Below are 20,698 nucleotides of genomic sequence, written 5' to 3' on the forward strand. Positions count from 1 at the left end.
AAATAATCACAATCCAATTGAAATATTGGCAAGCTTTGTGGAAGGGAGGACTGGAAAGAGAAGAGAAAAGAGAAAGAAGTGACATTTACAACCTATAGGAAAACTACGCTAACAAACTCCTTTAGCAAACAAATCTAGGTTCCTGATTCTTCCAACATGATTTGGTATTCCCAGACATAATTATTTTTCTCTTAGGACCTTCTATGGACTGAATTGTGTTCCCCTAAAATGCATATGTTGGGCCTTCCCAGTTGGAGCTAGTGGTGAAGAACCTGCCTGCGAAGGCAGGAGACGTAAGAACCGGGTTCAATCCCTGGGTCGAGGAATCCCCTGGAGGAGTGCGTGGCAACCCACTCCATTATTCTTGCCTGGAGAAACCCATGGACAGAGGAGCCAGGCGGGTTATGTTCTGCACAGTCAGGATACAACTGAAGCAACTTAGCGCAGCATGGTTCAAAATGCTTATGTTAAAGCCCTAGCCCTCAATAAGATGGTATCTATTTATATACTTTTTAATTTTTATTTTTTCACTAATTTTTATTAAAATATAGTTGAATTACAAAGTTGTGTATGTGTTAGCTTCTACCATATGGTGCAGTGAATCAATAGCATGTGTGTGTATATATATACACACTCTTTTTTAGATTGTTTTCCCTTTCTATGTCATTACAGAGTATTAAGTAGAGTTCCCTGCGCTATACACTATGTTCTTATAGACCCTTCTTGGTGTGTATATGTATGTTCTCGACATCTGTGTCTCTATTTCTGTTTTGTAAATAAGTTCATTCGTACCCTTTTTTAAGATTCCACATATAAGCAACATCATGATATTTGTCTTTCTCTGTCTGACTTATTTCACTCAGTGGACCTAGAGATTGGCTTTTGGAGATAATTAGGTTTAGATGAGGTCATGAGGTTTAGGGGCTTCTGTGATGGGATTAGCATCCTTATAAGAAAAGACACCAGAGAGCTTGTTGTTTACCTTCACTCTGCTCATCTCTCTGTCTCTGCATCTCCCTCTGGCAGGGGCGGACACAGCAAGAGAGTGATCATCTGCAAGCCAGCAAGAAGAAGCTAACCATACCCACCCCGCGATCTCAGACTTCCAGCCTTCAGAAGTGAGAAAATAAATTTCTGTTGTTTAAGCCCTGCTGTCTACAGTTTTGTTACAACAGCCTGAGCTGACTAAGAAAACATGGGGAAGTTTCAATATCCGGAAGGAATAGCATCATAGTGTAACTGTAACTTTTTATTCTTCAAAGAAGCGCCTGAGTAAAATGATGGTTACCTTCCTACATTCACAGCTGGGAATGGGTTGGCAAACCTGCATAACATACAGCTTTGTGGGCTCCAGCTTCTAATTGCAATTAAGCTCATACCTACTTGCCAAAAGAACTGAAGAGAATTTTTGAGGTACAAGCTGGATCAGTCTGTTCTAATGTTGATGAGTCCCAATTACTGGTAGTGGTAGTCTTTGAAAACAGCAATTTACAAAGAATGCAATAGTTGTACCTTTCCTAGTGTTATGGTATAATAAAAACATCAGAAATAATGTGTTTTGCTGATTCTTTCTTGCTGGTTTAGTATCCAGTGTTGACAGATTCTTCCATTAAGAAAGCAGTCATTTTTCCTATGAATTTAATGGCAACCTCAACCAAGAAGGCAGGTGACATGTTAATGGATTTTCAGGAGTGTAACTTGGATCAAGTGGTTAAAACCATCCAGAAAAGCCTAGTTTTCCCACAAATTCCAATCCTAATCTTCAATTATCTCCAGTCAGGGCAATTCAGGAAGACTCACCCTCCCAAAAGGAAGATAATTAGGGAAAAATCAAGTAGAGGAACTTAGGAGTAGGAAGAAGATAGCCTTGGGGATCATTTGCAAAGAACAGAAACTCACAGTAGCAAACTCAAGTTAAATAAATATTTATTGCAAAGATGTGGATAACCTCAAAAAATGGGGGGAAAAAAAAAACAACTGAGTCATCAGGCATCTCCTCTCTTGAAACATGGTTCTCTGGCTTTTTCTGTGTGAATTTTTCATTCTGTTCTGGGCAGGTGCATTTCCTCTTCTAACTTGTGGCTTTAATTCCCAAGACTTTCAGATTTCTTGTCTCCCAATTCTTTTCAATTACATAGTTCATTGTCTCTCAGTGTCCCTATGTCATATTCCCAAGAAAGGCTGTCCAGTCTTTTCCAATTAGATTTGCTGAAGGAATAGCAGCCGGAAACATGGATACATAAAAGTGTATACATCCATTACCCAGGCAGAGTCACAGGCTCACAGGTATTCAAAAGCTTCCTGTCTTTAGACCAAATATGCCTGGGACTACAAAATAAGGTCATACTTCCTTCAATATAACGATTCAATTCCAGAAGACAATGGTTGCTTTGCCATGATACAATGGGTGGGAAAATCAAAGCTCAAGAAAGAAAAGCTTCAAGTTCCTGCTTGTCAGGCTGGGTTTTCATCAGCATTTAGGAGTAAGGTTCTTTCTGTCTCTCTCCATCCGAGTGGAAAGTGAAAGTATTTGGGCATATTTTTAAAGCTCCTACACTAGTTCCTATTGTTGCATCTGCTCAGTTGCTGACACCATTCTGTGAACTGTGCCCACATCCATCTCCTTTCATTCGCATAGATATTGCAGGGGAAAAGCATTTCGAAACCTGCAGTCTTCTCTCCCTCCACAAGGTTTGTTTGTCCTAAGGTGAACAGTTGACTTAAAATAGCCAATCGAGTCATTTTCCTAGAATGTTAGAACTGGGACGAAGAGAAAGAAATTAAGAATATTTCTCTCTCTCCATCTCTCTGCTTCCCTCCTCTCCTCTCTCCCTCCCTCCCTTTTTCCTCTCCCTCCTTCACTCAGATGAAACTTTGACTGAGTTTTCTGCATCTCCAGGATGTAACAGGACAGTAAGCAAGTTCAGCTGGGTAACGGAGGAACCCGACAGAGGCTGGCTGAGTGTACACTGGCAAGAAAGGGTCCCCAGGGAAGGGGCTACAGAGGAGAGTTTATATCCTCCTGCAGGCTTTTTCTCTACGAACTTCACCAGGTGCTCACAGAAAAGACTGGGGAAGTCCAAAAAAAATCTGCAAATTGGAGACGAAGAAATTGAGGGATCTGAGAAGCAGAGAAAGCATGTGAAGAAAGAAAGTAAATAAATGTGCAGAGAGAACCAGGGAAGCAGAGATCTGACCATTCCGGGGCTAATAGCCCATCACACCTTGGAGACTATTAGTCCCCAGAGTGTTCATTATCGCTGAAGTTATAGGGGGATGGGTCTCTTAAGAAGAACAAAAAATATCTCAACTTAGACTGCTTTCCTGGTGATTTTCCATACATAGAGAATTTGCAACTATTTTCCAAATTACCATCTTACTGTTTCTTGACCACAAAGGGATATATGTAACCACCCAAAACTACTGAAAATTTTCAGCCCACAGTTTGGTAAAGTGGATTGCAAATTAATTTCCCTGCTGAAGCCATGAGAATTAAAAATAAATTCACATCCTACTATTGTCATCATCATTATGGATCCTGGCGACCTTTCTTTTCTTCATTTCCTACTTTCCATTAAAATCCAGAGAGAGAGAACAGAGGAATAGTCCATGAGTCTTGGTATGAACAGAGCTCCAGAAAGGAAAATCTCTTGTGCTATCTTTTCTTACTCTAACCTTGGCCCAGATAATGACTGAAGTGTTCATTCATCAAAACAAAATTATACTATCAAAGAAAAATACTATTATTTTGCTTTTTAATGAGAAGAACTTGCATTTTCTGTCCTGGCAAATAGCCTCTGGTGTTAAATATCTCCCAAGATAATAAAGAAGTAATATGAAGGCAATTTTAAGTAATTGTGTGTATGATAAAAGGGATGAAAGTGTTCAGAGACTTGCCTAATTTGTACAGTTTTCTACAGATTGCAGGCTGGAGTAAATTTTTACTAGTTAAGTTAGTAACCTATTACTCAAAGAAATGAAACTTGATTATAATAATGATTATTCATTTATTATGCAAAAACCTTTGCATTGCTGAGTGAAAAACCTTTTTCAGGCAGTTAATAGTCACTCATTTCATACACTTTGCTCATTCTGAATTTCCCACCGGAAATATATGCATGTTGCTTGGTAGACACTGAAAGATGATAATGACCAATCGGGTTCTTTGGGGCCCTTTCAGAATTTCCAGAAATATAATTTATCCTCTAAATTGACTAAATTTGGGATGGCATTATGGTGATCCTAAACAGATAAAAATGGAGACTATTTTCCTTTTAAGCCCGTCAACAGCTATTTAATTTAAAATGCCTTGTCTTTCGGTATTTAAATAAATTAGCTGACAGCTGCAAGAAATCATTTATATAAGATTTGAGAAGGTGATTGATATGTACAAACAAATAGATCCTAAAGGACACGGAGCAGAGAAAGAATAGAAACATTTCCACATCATGTTTTTCGATTATTTCTTTTTCTTCCTCCTTGAAACATGGACCCAAGGGAACAAGCTTCTCCTTTACCCTGACTACTTCTATAGCTCAACAGACATTCTAATGAAAGGAAGCTGCCATCCTCAATGCTCTTTGCAGAACAAACAATATACTTCCTGTGACCACATTATGCGCTGCCACAATCTCCTCCAATTTGGTGCACTTGAGCCTGTGAGCTACAGGAATCAAAGCCACCGAGCAGTGGGGAGTAAATGAAATAATTGTCCACCAGTTGTTTTATTAAAGATTGGGCAGCTGGTGTTGTCTTCAAGCAAATGTATCTGCAGCCCCTGGGGATCGCTAAGATGAATGTTACAAACTCGAACTTAAAGAAACGCTCTTAGAGGAAAACATCGCTTTTTTGGACCAATGCATCAGTAGTATATTTTACTTTCCTCTAACATGCAGGCTGCCTGGGGAAAGCAAAAGCAAATAAAAAAATTTCCTGTGAATAATAAAATCCAAAGTGAGGTCAACATTTCTATCCTCAGCAGGTTATTCCAGTTTGAACTGTCTTCTTTCTAATCAGGGATAATTTCGCCAACAGCACAGCAGTCCCGCTAGTTCACAGAAGATGAATTTTGTGTTTTCCTAGTTTGATGATTGCCGACTCTGGCACTGGAGCAATTTGTGTTTTGATGCTACTTTTCTGCTATTTATTGTTGAAGGAGGGGGAAATATTGCCTTGTGTTTTTTACAACGTTTAAGGCTGAAGGAGAAAAACAGTGAAGCAACACTTTATAGCTTTTCCCATGCATAGAGATTGCTAATCAAGAATTGAGATGAATAAACAGCAATTACATCTTGCTGGGGTGAGGGGAGGGGGAAAGCTGCTCCTTGCCCATGGCTAGTATGTGAGTAGTCCCCCTAAACCCATCAAAATCCCTTAAAATAATAAAATACCACAGGGATCGTCAATTAATCATCAAATATATACCATATTGATGTGCCCCCCAATGGTTTTAGATTCCTATAAAGGATCCCCAAATTGCCCTTATGATAACAATTTTTTTAACATTTTCTATTGGAGTATAACTGTTTAACAATTTGTAATAGCTTCTGGTGCATCACAAAGGGACTCAGCCATAAACATACATGTATCCATTCTCCCCAAACTCCTCTTTTATCTAGGCTGCCCCATACCACCAAGTAGACTTCCCTGTGCTATACAGTAGGTCCTTGTTGGCTATCCATTTTAAATGTAGCAGTGCGTATATGTCCATCCCAAACTCCCTAACTATCCCTTCTCCTCCATCCTCGCCCTGCTCCCCAGCAAACGTGTTTGTTCTCTAAGTCTGTGAGTCTGTTTCTGTTTTGTGAATAAATTCATTTGAGCATTTCTTATTAGATTCTGCATATAAGGGATGTCATACTCGATAACAATTTCATGGCATTGACCTCAAGAAATAAGTAGTAGAAAGCATACAGGCAACTGCCCAGGCCATGACCTTAATAATCCCCAAGGTTTGAACCCCAAGGTTTGAATAATCCCCAAGCCAGTTCTGATGTCTCTGTCTTTTCCTCACCTCCTTAACCAGAGGGTATTTATAGCTAGCAAGAAGCCAGCGTATTGGTAGAGTACGAAATTTGGCCGCACTGCCTTGGTTCATTACCTAACTGCAACAACTAACTAGCTGCGTGATTTTCAGCAACACTCTTACCTGCTCTAGAACAATTTCCTCCTCTGGAAAGTAGAAATAGTCAGTGCACATGCCTCATGGGCTTGTCCGGAGGATTAAACGAGTTAACATTTACAAGATACTCAGGGTGGTAACAGACTGTAGCCCACCAGGCTCTTTTGTCCATGGAATTCTCCAGACAAGGCTACTGGAATAGGTTACCATTCCTTCTCTAGGGGATCCTTCCAACACAGGGATCGAACCCAAGTCTCTTGTGTCTCCTGTATTGGCAGGTAGATTCTTTACCACTTCTGCCACCTGAGAAGCCCAAAGCAAAGCTACTCTAGGGAAAAAGGTAAGACCTTGGGGTTTCCAGAATTACCCTGTATTGTGTGGACATGGGTCAGATTCAGGAAATTATCCAACCAATCTAGCCTATGTAGTTGGGCTTAGTCATATTTTAAAAGGCTATTTCTTGAGCATGTCAAAGTCATCTGGTGAAAACCTTAACAGACCCATCACAAGCACGGAAATTGAAACTGTAATCAAAAATCTTCCAGCAAACAAAAGCCCAGGTCCAGACGGCTTCACAGCTGAATTCTACCAAAAATTTAGAGAAGAGCTAACACCTATCCTGCTCAAACTCTTCCAGAAAATTGCAGAGGAAGGTAAACTTCCAAACTCATTCTATGAGGCCACCATCACCCTAATACCAAAACCTGACAAAGATGCCACAAAAAAAGAAAACTATAGGCCAATATCACTGATGAACATAGATGCAAAAATCCTAAATAAAATTCTAGCAATCAGAATCCAACAACACATTAAAAAGATCATACACCATGACCAAGTGGGCTTTATCCCAGGGATGCAAGGATTCTTCAATATCCGCAAATCAATCAATGTAATACACCACATTAACAAATTGAAAAACAAAAACCATATGATTATCTCAATAGATGCAGAGAAAGCCTTTGACAAAATTCAACACCCATTTATGATAAAAACTCTCCAGAAAGCAGGAATAGAAGGAACATACCTCAACATAATAAAAGCTATATATGACAAACCCACAGCAAACATTATCCTCAATGGTGAAAAATTGAAAGTATTTCCTCTAAAGTCAGGAACAAGACAAGGGTGCCCACTTTCACCATTACTATTCAACATAGTTTTGGAAGTTTTGGCCACAGCAATCAGAGCAGAAAAAGAAATAAAAGGAATCCAAATTGGAAAAGAAGAAGTAAAACTCTCACTATTTGCAGATGACATGATCCTCTACATAGAAAACCCTAAAGACTCCACCAGAAAATTACTAGAACTAATCAATGATTATAGTAAAGTTGCAGGATATAAAATCAACACACAGAAATCCCTTGCATTCCTATACACTAATAATGAGAAAACAGAAAGAGAAATTAAGGAAACAATTCCATTCACCATTGCAATGAAAAGAATAAAATACTTAGGAATATATCTACCTAAAGAAACTAAAGACCTATATATAGAAAACTATAAAACAAAACAAAAAAAAAGGCTATTTCTTGAGCATGTCAAAGTCATCTGGTGCTTTCAGATTGCCTCACCTGACTTTGCACACTCAGTCTCTTAAGCGACAGCTGCTCTGCTATCCAGTACCCTAGCGTTTACAGAATTTCTTTATGTCAACACTGAGTTTCAGAGACTTCATGGCAAATATTAATACATGAGCATGTTGTTGTTTAGTCACTAAGTTGTGTTCGACTCTCTTGTGATCCCATGGACTGCAGCCTGCCAGGGTCCCCTGTCCATAGGACTTCCCAGGCAAGAATACTGGAGTGGGTTGCCATTTCCTTCTTCAATTCATGAGTATGGTGGTGCCTTATTCAGTACCTTCTTGATGACAGGAAAGGTCCAATAATGAAAACAACATGAATTCAGAATCAGAATAAAACTGAACTGATCCATCCTTTACTGGAATTGTAATTTGGGTTTCAGTCTGTTTACATGTGGAGTGAGGATTAGATTAAATCTAGAAATCTCAACCTAAGGTTTCCTAATTCTGAAGTTTTGTGGGTTTCTACATTTTTTTTCCCAAAAAGTAGTCTGTGAGCGATTTTCAACATTTCAAATAGCCTAAAGGAAAATCTGCCTTTACTCAAGATAACACTGTGGGGGGTTGTGGAAACTTTAAGTTTTATTACTTGGCCGGTTTCCTTTTTTTTTTTTTTTCCTATTGGCAAGAATTTTATCTCCTTGGTGCAGTGACACCGGATGTCTTGTGCTGATGATAAGTTCTGAATAACAATATAGATGCCATTGGTAGTAAGAGATAAAAAAGAAATTTAAAGATTACTAAACCAAATGTTTTGGTCTAAAGTTTTTAGACCAAAATCTTTCAAAGTAAGGAACCTCAAGGAGAAGAGAAATAATAAAAGGGATTTTTAATAGGAGAGACGTTGTGATTCAGAAACTCTGTGAGGCCCTTCTTAGCACCACGATTCCATAATTATATGATTCTAATGACCTACATACTGTTCATGGGGTTCTCAAGGCAAGAATACTGAAGTGGCTGGATGGCATCATCGACTTGATGGACATGAGTTTGAGTGAACTCCAGGAGTTGGTGATGGACAGGGAGGCCTGGCGTGCTGTGATTCATGGGGTTGCAAAGAGTTGGACACGACTGAGCGACTGAACTAAACTGAATGACCTACATCATAGACAATTTAAAAAATGAAATTAATTTAATTTAGATGACAGAGAGCAAGACAAACTCTATGAAAGAAAATATGAAGTAAGGACTAGTTAGAAATGTACATGTTGTTGTTCGGTCACTCGGTAGTGTCTGATTGTGTGACCCCACGGACTGCAGCATGCCAGGCATCCCTGTCCTTCACTATCTCCCCGAGTTTGCTTAAACTCATGCCCATTGAGTTGGCGATGCCATTCAATCATCTCAACCTCTATCATCCCCTTCTCCTGCCCTCCATTTTTCCAGCATTAGGGTCTTTTCCAATGAGTTGGCTCTTCACATCAGGTGGTCAAAGTATTGAAGATTCAGCATCAGTCCTTCCAATGAATATTCATGGGTGATTTCCTTTAGCTTTGACTGATTTGATCTCCATGCTGTCCAAGGGACTCTCAAGAGTCTTCTCCAACATCACAGTTCAAAAGCATCAGTTCTTCAGCACTCAGCCTTCTTATGGTCCAACTCTCACATCTGTATATGCCTACTGGAAAAACCATAGCTTTGACTATATAGACCTTTGTTGGCAAAGTGATGTCTCTGGTTTTTAATACACTGTCTAGGTTTGCCATAACTTTTCTTCCAAGGAAGAAACATCTTTGAATTTCATGGCTGCAGTAACCATCTGCAGTGATTTTGGAGCCCAAGAAAATAAAGTCTGTCACTGTTTCCATTTTTCCCATCTATTTGCCATGAAGTGATGGGACTGGATGCCATGAGACATGACTACATCACAAGAAAGGTTCATCTTCCTCCAGAAAGAGAACCTTGAGAAATCATAATAATAAATTAGAACAATGAATTTCACAGATAACTTATTCAAATTAACAAAATAATATCATGACAACAATTACTAATGTAAACTGGGAGCTGCATACCAAGAAGTATCCATCCATCAGTAAACAAATAAGAACCCATTTCTCAAGAGTAAGTTCTCAAGGTTCATGGGGCCTAATTTTTTAGACTGGATTCAAAGATATCATTCATGGTGGGTAAAGGAGAGATGAAAATATTGACAAGAATAAGAGAATAAAATGAAATATGCAAAACTAAAGAGAGTAACAAATCCAATTCTGATTTTTCACTTTATGAGGCCTCGATTATACTTGCCCCTAAATACAACAAAAGAGAGAAATTCCAGTTAAAGAAGACAAGACTCACAACTGCAGTTATATATCATAGGGGTCAGAAGGAAATGTGAGAAAGGCTATTTGAATATGAGAGAAGCGAGATTTGGCCAGCAGCAGGAATGGACTGACTTCCCCAAGTAAACGTATGTTTAAACTATTAGTGGATCAAATATTCCAAATGGATGTTCATGATATAGTAGAAAGAATATCAACTTGGGAGTTAGATTCCTCCAACATTTTTATTAATGGTTATATGATTTGAAGTGAAAAAAAAAAAGCTTTACTCATTCTTTTCAGCAGATATTTATTGATCCCTTGCTACACAGCAGGCACAATTGGCTACTTTCCAATTTCTTTATCTGTGAGGTGAGTGAAGTGGACTAAATGATTCCTAAATGAATTCCAACTCTAAGAATCTTTGTCTAAAATGTTAACTGGCATAGTAATTTCTTATCTTCGGTATCTCAGAACCGAATATCAGTAGAGTATGATGAACTTATCAATGGTATCTCCAATTGTAGATTTTAATTGTGCACAAAGTTGACAAAGAAGAGAAAAAAATATAGAGCACAAATATTTAAATGACTTAGTTAAGTGATAGAAACTATTCCTTGGAACAGGACTATTTGAGGAATTTATCATGAGAGTATAGAATGCAGTTTTATTTTAAAAATTTTTGATGTGCACCATTTTTAAAGTCTTTGTTGAATTTGTTACAATATTATTTCTGCTTTATGTTTTGGTTTCTTGGCCACAAGTTATGTAGGGTCTTAGCTCCCCAACCAAGGATCAAGCTCGCACTGCCTGCATTGGAAGGCTTTGTTAGTCTTAACCCCTGGACTGCCAGGGAAGTCCCTGGAATGCAGATACTAAAAGTTCCTTAAATGTTGAGCATGAAAAGATGCTCAACATCACTCATTATCAGAGAAACGCAAATCAAAACCACTATGAGACCATTTCATGCCAGTCAGAATGGCTGCGATCCAAAAGTCTACAAGGAATAAATGCTGGAGAGGGTGTGGAGAAAAGGGAACCCTCTTACACTGTTGGTGGGAATGCAAACTAGTACAGCCACTCTGGAGAACAGTGTGGAGATTCCTTAAAAAACTGGAAATAGAACTGCCTTATGATCCAGCAATCCCACTGCTGGGCATACACACTGAGGAAACCAGAATTGAAAGAGACACGTGTACCCCAATGTTCATCGCAGCACTGTTTATAATAGCCAGGACATGGAAGCAACCTAGATTTCCATCAGCAGATGAATGGATAAGAAAGCAGTGGTACATATACACAATGGAGTATTACTCAACCATTAAAAAGAATACATTTGAATCAGTTCTAATGAGGTGGATGAAACTGGAGCCGATTATACAGAGTGAAGTAAGCCAGAAAGAAAAACACCAATACAGTATACTAACGCATATATATGGAATTTAGAAAGATGGTAACAATAACCCTGTATACGAGACAGCAAAAGAGACACTGATGTATAGAACAGTCTTTTGGACTCTGTGGGAGAGAGAGAGGGTGGGATGATTTGGGAGAATGGCATTGAAACATGAATAATATCATATATTAAACAAGTTGCCAGTCCAGGTTCGATGAACGATACTGGTTGCTTGGGGCTGGTGCACTGGGATGACTCAGAGGGATGGTACAGGGAGGGAGGAGGGTTCAGGATGGGGAACACAGGTATACCTGTGGCAGATTCATGTTGATATATGCAAAACCAATACAATATTGTAAAGTTAAAAAATAAAATAAAATTTAAAAAAGAAGAAGTATTAAAAAAATTCCTTAAATCACTTCTTTGTAGTTTAAAAATTATCAGTAATTGTAATTTGTGGTAACACCAAATAGTCTACTTATGCTTATGATATCAACCTGAAATTATTTTATCTCAGTGTGGAAATATTTTATGACTTTTAGAAAATATTGCATCAATGTGTAAGTTAGTTTCTTTAGTGCTAATACTGTAATTATACACTGGACTTTTTTGTTAGTAAGGTTGGAATTTTACATGGCATCATGACAGGTGCACTAGACTAGACATCAAGGAATCTGGGCTCTATTTTGGACACTGGCATGTGATTTTAGACTCATCATCTTTGTTCTCTAAGTCCCCTCCATTGGTAAAATGAGGGCATTAGACTCAGTGCAGCCGGGATTTTGAAAGGAAACAATTCAAAATTCCATCCAGTTACTATAATAAATCCAGCTTAAAGTCCAGGAGCTTCAGGTAACAGTTAATCTTTTTAATCAGCTCTGGAAGTCACTCTGTGTTGTCTGATGACCCACAACCTGAATGGCCAGTTACTACCTCCTTTGCATCCTGCTCCTCACCATGCCTGAAGCCCAGTACTGCATTCAGGCTAGGATGCCAGGGACCAACTCTCCCATCTGCACATGGAAAGAATGGGAAATAGGTAGCAAAGAAGGTCCACAGCAAAGAAGAGAAATTCTGCCAGCCCTGAGTTGTGTGCTGGCCCTTTTATAGCAGTGCTGGAAATTTCTTCATTAGACTCTCGTTCTTATTTTCTGAAAGGAATTCATTAATGCATTTACTCTGCACCTTCTTGTTTTTTTATCTACCACAGCCAAGCTGAACTTGGGATTTGAGAGCAGTGCCTCAACAGAAGGCTTTCCTGGTGGCTCAGACAGTAAAGAATCTGCCTGAAATGTGGGAGACCTGGGTTCCATCCTTGAGTCGGAAAGATCCCCTGGAGAAGGGAATGGCTACCCACTCCAGTATTCTTGCCTGGAGAACTCCACGGACAGAAGAGCCTGGCGGGCTACAGTCCATGGGGTTTCAAAAAGTTGAACATGACTGAGTAACTAACACTTTCACTCACATAAAACATAGAACTTTCTGGAAGTTTGGAATTTTGGGGGTGTTTCAAACTCAATTTTTATTCCAGATTTCTCCTTTGTTGGCAGTAGAGTTTTCTAAAAATTTGCTAAACTTTTAAATCTATTTTTGTACCTAAACATGCCAAAATTTCTTCTTTGTTGTAATATTCCTGATTTTTTTTCTTTGTGTCACAGCCCACACTTCTTTCTATCCACCTAATGATACCTCCCTGGGGGGCATCTGAAATATTATAATAGGTAGAAAGGCCACTCCCTTCATCCAATATTTGCTGAAAGCTGAGTCAAGTTCACATGCTATATCTTACTAGCCTTTGTCACTCACTGTGCGTAATTGCTCAATTGTGTCCGACTGTTTGCAACCCTATGGACTGTAGCCCGCCGGGCTCCTCTGTCCATGGGGATTCTCTACGCAAGAATACTGGAGTGGGTTGCCATGACTTCCTCCAGGGGATCCTCCCAACCCAAGGATTGAACCCAGGTCTCCTACATTGCAGGCGGATTCCTTACCATCTGAGCCACTGAGCACCCTCACTAAGGCTCTTAATTCAAGACCTGAAAGGATGACACCATCAAGTTATTACATTCAATATGTCAGCAAATCTAGAAAGCCCAGCAGTGGCTATAGGACTGGAAAAGGTCAATCCTCATCATAGTAGTAAAGAATGTACTAACCATCAGACAGCTGCACTCATCTCCCATGCTAGTAAAGTCATGCTTAAAATCTCGCATGCTAGGCTTCAGTATTATGTGAACCAAGAACTTCCAGATGTCCAAACTGGATTTAGAAAAGGAAGAGGAACCAGAGATCAAATTTCCAACATTTGCTGGATTGTAGAGAAACAAGGGAATTTCAGAAAAACATCTACCTCTGTTTCACTGACTATGCTAAAGCCTTTGACTGTGTTGATCTTAATGAACTGTGAAACACTCTTAATGTTCCACATTAAGATGTGGAACCAACTTACCTGTGTTCAACCAACTTACCTGTCTCCTGAGAAACCTGTATGCAAGTCAAGAAGCAGCAGTCAGAACCCTGTATGGAACAACTGATGGTTCAAGATTGAGAAAGGAGTATGACAGAGCTGTCTGCTGTCACCCTGTCTGTTTAACCTATATGCTGAACACATCATCGGAAATGCTGGGCTGGATGAGTTACAAGCTAGAATCAAGATAGGCGGGAGAAACCATCTCAGATATGTGGATGACACCACTATAATGGCAGAAAGCAAAGAAGAACTAAAGAGCCTCTTGATGAGGGTGAAGGAGGAGAGTGAAAGAGTCGGCTTAAAACTAAATATTAAAAAAACTAAGATCATGGCATCTGGCCCCATTACTTCATGGTACATAGAAGGGGAAAAGGTGGAAGTAGTGACAGATTTCCTCTTCTTGGGCTCTAAAATCATTGCAGATGGTGACTGCAGCCATGAAATCAGAAGATAGTTGGTTCTTGGCAGGAAAGCTATGACAAACCTAGACAGTGTGTTGAAAAGCAGAGACATTACTCTACCGACAAAGGTCCGTATAGTCAAGGCTATGGTCTTCCCAGTGGTCACCTATGGATGTGAGAGTTGGACTGTAAAGAAGGCAGAATGGCAAAGAATTGATGCCTTTAAATTGTGGTGCTGGAGAAGACTCTTGAAAGTCCCTAGGACAGCAAGGACAGAGATCAAACCAGTCAATTATAAGGGAAATCATCTCTGAATTCTCATTGGAAGGACTGAGGCTGAAGCTGAAGCTCCAGTATTTTGGTCATCTGATGCAAACAGACAACTCTTTGGAAAAGACCCTGATGCTGAGAAAGATTGAGGGCAGAAGGAGAAGAGGGCATCAGAGAATGAGATGGTTGGATGGCATCACTGATGCAATGGACATGAACTTGGGCAAACTTCGGGAGATGGTGAGGGACAGGGAGGCCTGGCGTGCTTCAGTCCATGAGGTCACAGAGTCGTACACGACTGGGTGACTGAACAATAACAACAAGGCTCTTAGTAATTGCCGTCTCTCCCATTTGCAACACAGGACTTTTGCATTTGCCATAGAAGGGAGAAAAGAGTGAATAACTGTGACTGGGAGGTTTTTAAGGCCAGGTAGACATTATTCTCACATTTCATTGACAGGAGCTCTGTAACTGGAAAGGAGACTTAGTCATGGATCTAACTCAGTATTGCCCAGTAATGTCTGCAATGGTGCAAATACTTTGTTTCTACACTGTACAAAATGGTAGACATTCACCGTACATGGCCATGGACTACTTGAAATCCAGCTAGTACAACTAAAGAGTTGAATTTTTAATGTTATATAATTGTAAGTGATTTAAATTAAATAGCCATGTGTGGGTAGCAGCCACCATATTGGCTACTGCAAGTTCTTATTTTCTCAAGAAGAAATGAGCTGTGTGAGCAGCAAGCTAGTCTCTGCCCCAGGTGTGGGCATATCCATCTGTGCTACCAGTAAGAGGAGAATGTCTCTCTCCAGTGTATTCCCTATGTTGTCTTCCAAACGCTGACCTGTACAAAAACTGAAAGTCATCCCTGCCCTCTTTATTCAAACACACCAGTGTAAGCTGAGAAAAAATGCATTCCTTACAGTAGGTTGTTCTAAAAGTCGTACATGCGAAAATTATTCATGTTCTATATATAGAACCAGGAGTTGAAAGTAATCAAAGGGACCTTATGCTGATCACAAGAGTTTCTGGTTGTTCCTTTCCCCTGTTTCATAAATAAGGAACACATTAATCTTCTCATTTTCGATTTGGAATGAGTTACACACAGGCTTCAGTCAGTGGAAACTTTTTCATCTACAATATTTTGTGTACAAGAATGTCATGAGAAGGTTATTGGGGTGGTGAATTGTGTTAGCTATTCACTAAAGAAAACTAAATCCTAGTTGATCAAAATGCAAAGCCTCTATAGCCAAGTGTGTAATAATAATTTGCAGTAAAGAATTAACTGCAAAAATAAAATTTTAAATTGCTTCCTTCCTTAGATAAAGACACATTCATATTTTATTAGTCATATTTATTCCTAAAAAATGAAATAAGCATCTTAATAAATCTAGGAATCATCTCCAAAAATTAGATTTTAATTTTTTTAATTTCCCATTTTTTCCCAAATCTGTGCTGCTGTACTCATATAGAATTTGTGATCATATATTTCTTTTTGTCAGAAAAGATTGTGCACTTGGAAAAAAAAAAAGAGAGAACAAGTATCTTTCTTGTGAGTTGGTTATAGTATAAAATGAGTAGAATTGAGGCATCTTAGAGCAAACAAAGAAATATTATATAACCCACCTCATGCAAGGCACACATAACCCCCAACCCCATTAAAGTTCAAGACTTTAGCATCCCATTAACACTTTAGGCACATAGCCTCCTTGGTATCCACAGGGATTGGTTCCATGACCCCACAGATATCAAAATCTGAAACTGCTCAAGTCCTTTGTATAATCTGGCATGGTATTTGCATAGAACTCATGTCCATCCTCTTTTATACTTTAAATCATCTCCAGACTACTTTTATGTAACTAAAACAATGTGAAAGTTATGTAACATTCACATAGTAGTAAATACACAATCTAAATATGGTCTATTAATAAATACGGTTACACTCCACAGATATTGCAAGTTCTATTCCAGACCACCACAGTAAGGCAAATACTACAACAGATTGTCACACAAATGCTTTGGTTTCCCAGTGCTTAGAAAAGTTACCTTTACACTAGACTGTGGTCTATTAAGGGTGCAATGGCATTATGTCTAAAAAGACATTATAGACCTATTTTGAATAAAAAACACTTTATTGGGACTTCTCTGGTGGACTTCTCTGGCTGGGATTTCACACTCCCAATGCAAGGGGCCTAGGTTTGATCCCTGATCAGGGCACTAAGATCCCACATGTTTCAACTAAGACCTGGCACAGCCAAATAAATAAACAAAATTTTAAAAAAAATGTTATTGTTAAAAAGTGCTTTCCATCATCTGAGCCTTTACCAAATCCATATAGTGATACCCAGGATCACTGAACAAAGATCACCACAAAAATTATAGTAATAATATGTGTGCTCAGTCACTTCACTCTTTGTGACCCCATGGACTATAGACCTCCAGGCTCCTCTGTCCGTGGGAGTCTCCAGGCAAGAACACTGGAGTGGGTTGCCATTTCCTTCTCTAGGCCATCTTCCTAACCCAAGGAATGAACCCGTGTCTCCTGCATCTTCTGCACCAGGAAAGCCCAGCAGTAATGAAAAAGCTTGAACTATTGTGAGGATTACCAAAATATGACACAGAAACACGAAGTAAGCGAATGCTGTTGGAAAAATGGCACCTATAGGGGCTTGCTTAGTGCAGGGTTGCCACAAACCTTCAATTTGTAAAATGTGTGATATCTGGGAAGTGCCATAAAATGAGGTCTGCCTGTAGCTGTAAGTACAATGTAAATGCTCTGTGAATAGTTGGCTGCATGCAGCAAACTGAAGTTTTGCTTTGGGGAATTTTCTGAATTTTTTTTTCAAATATTTTTGAAAAAATCAAAAATTTTGATCTGAGGTCAGTTGAATCTGCAGATGCAGAACCCAGGATACGGAGAACCCACTGTATTTTTGTTCAATAAAACATAATTATATGAAAGATTGTCTTCATTTTCCACATTATCTTTTCCTGAATAGCTGGATGCAGTCCTTTGGAAAAATAACAAACAGAACTAGCTCTAAGCAAAACTGTAAAATAAAAAAACCTCTGCTTCCTGTCCTCAACCATCCATCCCTTCCTTAGATTTGTCAGTACCTTTGCACTCTCCTGCTTTAAACTAATCAAAACCTATTCGCTTTCAAGGCTGGATGTGATGATTTTGCAATCATCTGAAACGGCTTGAATTAGAATGTTAGCTGTTCTCCTAGCTATTTGTATTTTCAGTCCATCACCCATTCCTGTATAGGGTGAAAATCTTTTCTGATGAATCAACTCCAAGTACTAGAAAAGATGTTGAAGGACATTTTACAGTGGTCTTCAAGGGCTGCTAAAAGTCACACAGAATTAACAGTCAACGAGCACATTACACCTAAGGCTGGTCCTCTGGGAGAAATTGCAAGTCTCTAAGTAGCTGATTCTGAGCTTCAGGAAAAGCGATGGCATTTATATTGCACATCTCTTTCATCTGTGAGAACTTCCTGAAGGCTTGCATAGGAGAAGTCTGCAGAAACTAATTGCCATTATCACTAACTTAAAACTAAACTGTGTGGGTTTTTCTTTATTAGTTGTCAAGTCATATAAAGTTAGAAACACGGTCACTTCCTTCTCGCACTCAGTTCAGTTCAGTCACTCAGTTGTGTCCGACTCTTTGCGACCCCATAAATCACAGCACGCCAGGCCTCCCTGTCCATCACCAACTCCCGGAGTTCACTGAGACTCACGTCCGTCGAGTCAGTGATGCCATCCAGCCATCCCATCCTCTGTCGTCCCCTTCTCCTCCTGCCCCCAATCCCTCCCAGCATCAGAGTCTTTTCCAATGAGTCAACTCTTCGCATGAGGTGGCCAAAGTACTGGAGTTTCAGCTTCAGCATCATTCCTTCCAAAGAAATCCCAGGGCTGATCTCCTTCAGAATGGACTGGTTGGATCTCCTTGCAGTCCAAGGGACTCTCAAGAGTCTTCTCCAACACCACAGTTCAAAAGCATCAATTCTTCGGCACTCAGCCTTCTTCACAGTCCAACTCTCACATCCATACATGACCACAGGAAAAACCATAGCCTTGACTGCTGCTGCTAAGTCACTTCAGTCGTGTCCGACTCTGTGCAACCCAATAGACAGCAGCCCACCAGGATCCCCTGTCCCTGGGATTCTCCAGGCAAGAACACTGGAGTGGGTTGCCATTTCCTTCTCCAGTGCATGAAAGTGAAAAGTGAAAGTGAAGTCGTTCAGTCGTGTCTGACTCCTAGCGACCCCATGGACTGTAGCCTACCAGGCTCCTCTGCCCATGGGATTTCCCAGGCAAGAATACTGAAGTGGGGTGCCACTGCCTTCTCCTAGACTTGACTAGACGGACCTTTGTTGGCAAAGTAATGTCTCTGCTTTTGAATATGCTATCTAGGTTGGTCATAACTTTCCTTCCAAGGAGTAAGCGTCTTTTAATTTCATGGCTGCAATCACCATCTGCAGTGATTTTGGAGCCCCAAAAAATAAAGTCTGACACTGTTTCTACTGTTTCCCCATCTATTTCCCATGAAGTGATGGGACTGGATGCCATGATCTTTGTTTTCTTTTTTTTTCTCTTTAAAATGATAGCAGTAGGATTTTTTTTTCTTTTTTTTAAAATTTTGTTTTATTTTATTTTTTAGCTTTACAATATTGTATTGGTTTTGCCATACATTGATCTTTGTTTTCTGAATGTTGAGCTTTAAGCCAACTTTTTCACTCTCCACTTTCACTTTCATCAAGAGGCTTTTGAGTTCCTCTTCACTTTCTGCCGTAAGGGTGGTGTCATCTGCATATCTGAGGTGATTGATATTTCTCCCGGCAATCTTGATTCCAGATTGTGCTTCTTCCAGTCCAGCGTTTCTCATGATGTACTCTTCATATAAGTTAAATAAGCAGGGTGACAATAGACAGCCTTGACGTCTTCCTTTTCCTATTTGGACCAGTCTGTTGTTCCATGTCCAGTTCTAACTGTTGCTTCCTGACCTGCATACAGATTTCTCAAGAGGCAGGTCAGGTGGTCTGGTATTTCCACCTCTTTCAGAACTGTCCACAGTTGATTGTGATCCACACAGTCAAAGGCTTTGGCATAGTCAATAAAGCAGAAATAGATGTTTTTCTGAGCACTGTCTTTCAGCTCCATCCTCAATTTGCAAATAAGTCTTGTATTCACCTTCTTTAGTTCCCTCAGAATTGGAGCCCAAGTACTATGCTTTTGTATTTATAGGTCATCTTTTTTCCAGAACCTTCTTAATGATTTTCATCCTCTTATTATCCTGCCCTGGATGAAGACTGGAGTATAGATTTTCCTAAGACCAATTGTCTGTTCAGGTTATTTGTTAAAACATTTTCTCTTAAATTAATTTACCTGAAACCTCCTTACAAACCAATTGCTATTGCAGAAAGTTTTAAAAATTACTTTAGTTATTTAATAATTTTTGTTATTCTAATAATTAGTTGTTAGTGTTCTTTCAATTTGAATGATACTTATTTGCATAATCATGCAATTTTCTCTCTCTCTCTCTCACACACACACACACACACATACTCACCCGTAGTTGGCACTGAAGGTTAACAGTCTGGGTAACTCACAAATAGCTGTTCTTACACTAGATGCGAGCTTTACCTCTCAGATGTTGGCTTTGTTTTTTTTTTTTTTTCAAATTTCTGAAAGAATAGCTCACTCTTAGACTAGAGTGACCATACAATTTATCATCCAAATATGTACAGTTTTGAAAGTGAACAGGGGTACTATTATCAGTTATGCCGGGACCAAGGACCCATTCTTTTTCTGAAACACAACTTCACCCTATCTCACCCCTCTCTTTTTACCCCATCCACTCTTACAGCACTTTCCTGGGCATGTGGGTCTATATCCCCACCTTCCTCTGCAAATTGTAAGTCTCTTGGATCTTAGCTAATAACTCCCCTTCCTTCCCACTGATGCTGGGTATGAGGGGAGGTCCGACGAGCAGTCTGATGGTGGACGTGATGGCACCTAATGCTGTGTTAACTGGGAAGCCAGCCATCCTGTCTGTACAAAAAGCATGGAAGTCTGAGCTCCAGGCACTGGGTGAGAACCCTTCTCAAGTCCAGGATCCAGACAATTCTTTCTACAAGACTCACCTGCAGTCAAGAGGCATGGTCCTTGATGGGCTAGTGTTATAAAGTAAA

The sequence above is a fragment of the Bos javanicus genome, chromosome 13 (genome assembly GCF_032452875.1).
Source record: "Bos javanicus breed banteng chromosome 13, ARS-OSU_banteng_1.0, whole genome shotgun sequence".
In the NCBI taxonomy this organism is placed as follows: domain Eukaryota; kingdom Metazoa; phylum Chordata; class Mammalia; order Artiodactyla; family Bovidae; genus Bos; species Bos javanicus.